The sequence below is a fragment of the Chelonoidis abingdonii genome, chromosome 5, assembly GCF_003597395.2.
Source record: "Chelonoidis abingdonii isolate Lonesome George chromosome 5, CheloAbing_2.0, whole genome shotgun sequence".
In the NCBI taxonomy this organism is placed as follows: domain Eukaryota; kingdom Metazoa; phylum Chordata; order Testudines; family Testudinidae; genus Chelonoidis; species Chelonoidis abingdonii.
In genome coordinates this window covers 71,196,481-71,202,781 of record NC_133773.1, presented here as the reverse complement: position 1 = coordinate 71,202,781, position 6,301 = coordinate 71,196,481, and positions in this window count along the sequence as shown.

Here is a 6,301-nt window from a genome sequence, read left to right as displayed (position 1 = left end):
AAGATACTGCGCAGAACCCTCAAACTCCCAGGCCTCTGGTAGAGGACCCGAGGTTGAGGAAGACACATACCACCCACAGGGGTGAGAGGGGAATTTTTTTTTATATATATAAGCCCAGGCCCTTGGGCAGGGCAACACACACAGTCTAGGCTCAGGCCTGTCAGTAGGGCTGAGCACAAAAGACCGTGGATGGCCTCCTCAGGCCAGGGGAGGGGGAGTCTGCCACCCTTGGAGGGGTGGCAGGGGGAACGCAGGTTCTCCCACTCCACTGCATTCCAGCCCGGGGCCCTAGCAGCGCTCAACGCCGCTGATGGTCAGTGGGGGATCCTGACCGAAACACACTGACATAGGCTGCAGACTCATCTGAGCCAGACTGGAGTCGGCTGCCCCCGGGCCACTTCCAACCTCCCCCTCAATGGGTACCTGCCCTTCGCCAGCGTCGTCTGGAGGGTCCCAAACCATGGGTTCCTCAGGGTGTCTGGCGTCGGGAGGTCCAGTCCACTTGTCGGGGTACCGGGCGTCGGGAGGTCCGGTCCACTCCTCGGGGTACCGGGCGTCGGGAGGTCCAGACAGCTCCGCCACAGGCCGAGCGTCGGACAGCTCAGTCAGCTCCTCTGAGTACTGGCCCTAGGGGAGGTCAGGCCAGTACCCCTCTGGATACCGGGCACGGGGTAGGCTGGGCCCAGCGGGAGCTTGGGCCCCAGAGTCTGCCTTCTCCAGCAGCCTCCTCCTAACTGAACGCTGGGGCCGGGCTTTTGTACTTCCTGTCCCACCCCTTGACTTCCGGGGGGCGGGGACGGGCGGCGGGGCCTCCGCCCGTGGCTGCACCTTTTCTGGCCTATTCCCCTCAGGAGCGCAGGGGAGTGGGGCCCCCTCGCTACATGGCTCAACAGATGATGTGCATCTTACTTATAATGTAAGGGTTAGTGTTGTGTGGGCACAGAAAGTAATTAAAAACATGTATCTTTGCTAAATCATGGAAATATCAGCACTCCTGGGTAAAAGTATGTCCTCCAGATATTTCTAGGAATTAATCTGTAGTGTCAAAATTACTGGATGTATCTAGAAGCATCAGATATTTAAACTAACCCATTGTACTTTGCCTTTATAGGATTCTTCTTTTACATTGACAACAGCGTAATGGTATTGTATCCTTAAGTCTCTCTGTGTCTGTTTGTAAAACCATGTCACAAAATTTCACACTATTTATCACCACGTGCTTGAATGATTATTGCCCTTACTCATGCTGAACAGTTGCTTAGTCTGCAAAAACCCCCATTCAATTCAGTAGGATTGCTCACAAAGTAAAGGAGTGTTCAAGGAAAAGAGAAAAGATGGTCTAGTGTAGCCTGGGACTTAGGGGACCCTGGTTTGGCTTCTGGCTTTGTCCCTGACATCCTTTGTGATTTTTAGGCTCAGATTCTTAAAGGTATTTAGAAACTTATCTGCATCTTTAGGTACCTTACCTTTTAAATATCTGTCCCTTTCTGCCTCAGTACCCCATTTATCAAATGAGGAATAATAGCATTTACCTCTCTCATACAGGTGATATGTGATAAATATGTGAAGATGGTATGGTACTAAAATGTTACAGTAACAGGAGTCACATAAGTACTTTAGATAAGGCTAGTGTATAATGTGCAACCAGAAAAACCTCTTGATGAGATGTGATCCTAGGAATCTGAACCTGGGCTTCTTCCAAACAGATCAGGTATGCCAGAAGGCCAGTGAATGTAACACCTACTGTATAGAAAATACTCAAAATATTTATATAACAACTTATTGGTACTAAACTAACCTCAGTTCTAAATGTCATAATCTTGCATTGGTATTCTATATTTTCCTCTCGAGCATTTTGTAAATAAGACTCCGTTAAAATAAAAGTAAAAATAATCTACTTTTGGAAATAAAATGAATTCAACAGTGCATCATAAATATATAGAAAGATTTTATATGCATTTGCTAAAGACAAAAGTGCAATAACACATGTGGCTCAGTCAATATTCCTTTCAAGGGAGCTTCATTTGGGAAAATGCAAAAACCATATCTTCTAGTCCGTAATAAATATTTAATTAATCTCTAACTCAGCGTTTGTTCCCATTGGAAAACCTCTAATGGTGCATAGTTTTTCCTCTTTTATTTTATTGCCCTGGTAACATGCAATCATTTCATAAACCCTTTGGTTTCTAATATACGGTATATTGCATTGCTTTAGATTACTCTCATAGTCTTGTTTAAATATGTAATATCTGACCATCTAATCAACTTAGAGCTATTTGAAAAGAATAATACAGGCTTACTTTTGGCTTTCAGAACATTTCCCAAACAATGAAGAGGTGACTCCACACAAATATTTTCTTTGTTATGAAAATATTAAATTATTCTCTTTATACTGTGAAAATATATGCTGCTTTGGCTGACATAATTAAATTGATGATTATCTGATTTCTTAATAATGAAAAAGCAGGCCTTAGAGCATTCATATTTTCTATGTTCACTTAAACCAAGGAATTCTACTGTGTCTACTCAGGTATTCACTTTTTATTGATGCTGAACACAGAAGGATGAAGGTCATCCTATAGTTTTTAGAACAGCAAATTTCACACCAATTTGTTGCTGTATTTTTTTGTTATATTTTTAGTTTGTGTATTTGTGTGTGATAATTATAATGAAAAGGAGGAAAGAGATTAACTATCTTTTCATAGTGCTTTAGAAAGGAATACTATATTTAAGAGTGTGCCTAAACTTACCCCCCACCACCAGTGTAGACCAGGCCTAAGTCACATTCGTCAAACTGCAGATTTTAATAGAGATATAACAAATCTCATATATATTGTTGGCAATGGGTGAAGGCTGCTGGTCTGTCTGAGGAAAAAATCTGAATCTTAAATCTGAATAGACAGTGATGATTGCTTAATAGAGGGTGCTTTTGATAGTTGACCCTGACTGCTCTCTTATGGCTGCTGGACTGTACAGTTAAAAGCTTCTACTTCCTCACTGCCCTGATAGAAATATTCACATGTGCCATTTGACTTCTCAGGCAATGGAACAACTGCCCTTAGATTCACTACTTCCCTGGAAGAATTGGATAGACATAGAATTGGGATGAAGATAAATTTGTCTAACTCACACTGTATTTATTTTTTCTTATTTAAACAGTGTTCCATTTGCCTGTATGGCAAAGCAGCAACTCTTACTATGATAAGGAAAGAATGAGAGAGCAGAAACTGATGGGAGGGTAAGGGTGGGGAAGTGGCTGAGGAAGGGAGAGATTTGGTTGACTCTGGGGACAGAGTGGAGGGAAGCAGCAGATAGGCAGTCTGGGACTGAGGTCCAGTTGCAATAAAGAAGCTAAGAAAGCGGAAGCCAGGCCATAGTTAAAAGATCTGCCATCACATGTCATGTAGTGATGGCCATTTAAAATACTGTATATGTGAATCGTACAGAAATTTGGAATCAAGCTTTTCAAAACTGCCAGATTCATATACAAATCAGAGATTTATGTCAGCCCTAGTTTGCTGAAAAAATAAATCCATGTGAATCTGACAATGCAAAAATAAATATTAGACCATACAGAATGCTAGAGTGACAGAGGTACTCAAAAGACTGGAAATGCCATAGTTAAGGTTGTCTATATGACCTTAAATGTCCCCTTGTGTGCCCACACCACCAGTTAGATGTGATTTCAATGGAGCTAAGCTGATTTACACTAGCTGAGGATTCCTCTGTTTTCTTTGTAGGACCCACTGCCTTGTTTAGAGGACATATTCCATGGTGTGGAATAAATGAAACACCTGTTCAATATTTTATTTTTAATTTGCAAGTGTGCAACCTCATTTCCCATTCACTGCACATCATCCAATTCCTTCTGGACTTGTGCCTCTTTCATTAGATAACCAACCATCCTCAATGAATGAAGCAACCTTGTGAAGCCAAATCCAAAATTATGTTGGTAGGTTACCCACGCAATGTCCCACTGCCCTCCCTTAGTCTAAATATAATTAGATATTATTTAAAATCTGGGACTCTGAAAAAAATCTACATTTGGGAATTTATTTTATACAATCAATGTTTAAAAAGGCATGCAAAAATGGTCACATGTGGTGATGTCCTGGGTTAGAACGATAAATGCTATTAAAATGGAAATATGCCCTTAGTTTTTAAAACATCTTTCATCACCACCTAGCTGACAGCTGAAAACAATTTCCAAGACCTTCATAAGGCCTTCAGCAAATTTATATGGCAGCAGTGCAGCAGACCATGAATCGTCTCACAACCCTTTAGCTCTCTAAGGGAAAGGGTGATATTGCCCTGCCTAATTTCCAATGCTACAGAATGACAGTCTCAATTTTGCTGTTTCTAGCAGTCCAGCTGTTCCAGGATACAAGATGTTTAATGTTTGACTTCCCTCTAATTTGAAGCGTACAAGCCTGGTGATCCTTTTTCTATTCCTTGTATCATCTCCTGGCATTCCCATAACTGCACACAGCCTGAATCTGGGAGTTGTTTCGTACCTGCTTAGAGCTAAGACAGGAATTCTGTCTTATACAATTTGTGTACAACGTTGCTATCCTTCTTTTCTGACTTAGCATACAATATCTGAAGAAGCCAACTTTATACCAGTTGTACAGATCCCTGTATTTACTTAATGTTGAAAATATACACATACAAATTACCTTCACTTCACTCATTGACATAGCAGGGAGGGAAGGCTTTATTAATATTATTTTAAGGTTCCACCAGGACTCTACCAATTCATAAACGCAAAAAAATGTGACTAACATCCTATGAATGAACAATAGAATGAAGACTTGGCAGATGTTTTCAGAAATTGGGTCTAGAGGCAGACCTGGAATAAAGCACAGCAAATCTTTATTTATACTGGCTGGAAAGCTCTGTTGTATAGAGTGTTACAGCTATCCAGTGTTTTAGAATAAAGAACCTGATTAGACAATGTCTGTGATATGACCAGAATTCCTTGCCATATAAGGTATATGTTGTGGAGTTGCCCAATAATCGAGCTATTTTGGATGGAAGACCATTCAAAAGATTCCAAGTTACATTGCAAATTTCCTTCCCCCACGATGCTGTCTTTTTTTCTGTTAAGTAATGGGTCTCTTAGGCTGTGTTGGAGAATCAAGGATATAACATCACAACCTGTGATCAAAGAAACACAATGTAATGGTTCTAAATTATATTCCGAAGAGAAGCTAACTGTAGCCAAGAAGTATTGGGCAGAGTCTCCACTGAAATGCTTTGGGAGACTAATTGGATAAACACCATCACCTGGTTTTTTGTAATTATTCTGATGCTGCATTATCGATATGCCACTTGGTCTGCTAATGAGCTATTGTTTTCTGAGAAGTATAATGGAGATTTCTTTTAGGAAAACTGAGAATAACAGGGCCTTTATGAGGGGACCACCAATCTAAAAAATGTTGCTTTAAGAAATATAATAAACTTTATTTATGTAGTTCTGGGTCAGGTGCTAGTTGTTCTGCTGACTTCCCTGGCAGCCTGTTGAGGTGCATCTTGTTACTTGTAAACCAGGACCATATAAGAGTCTGAGTCTTCCCTTCCTGAAGAAAGAGAGAACTGTGGGGGCAGGAATATAGGTGCCTAGCAGGGAAAGGTGTAGACTTATGCTCGTATTTTGTAGCTCTTAAAAAAAAAATCAGCAAGTAGGGTTGAAGTTAAACACTAGTCCTCTTGTTTTTTCTATGCTCTGTGATAATGGTTGGTGGATATTCTATGCATTCAAAAACTTCCTTTACTTAAAAAAAAAAGTAGGGTGCTCCTGTTCTCAAAAGTAATGCAAATAATATTGGTGGAAAGGAAAACAGGTCTACTCCAGTGACATATTTGCAAAAATATGTAGTTGGGAGAAACCCCAGAATACTTTCTAGGCTGCAGATTAGAGTATTTCTAAATACATTTAGAAAATGGTCATGCAAAATAAAGAAAAATATGTGAAAAACAAAAAAGAATTCGTTTTTCTCATAACTAAATATAAGTGGGGAGGGAAGAGAATTGAGAAAGGAGAAATGTCCTTGGTGTCCTCCTTACAAATATAAATCACTAATCTGATTCAGGCCTTCAGAGCAATTTAGGCTGACACAATGGAGAGCCTTTAAAATTATAGTGTGTGCTGCAATTTATAGAAATCCCTGTGTGGTCTGGAGATGTGTCACCCAGCAGGAGCTCTAAGAGAGATTTTTGTGTTAGGATGCACAATCGCTCCCAAAGGTCTGGTGTGAAGGGGCGGTAGATGTACTGCACCAACACATGTCTGTGTGTTCAG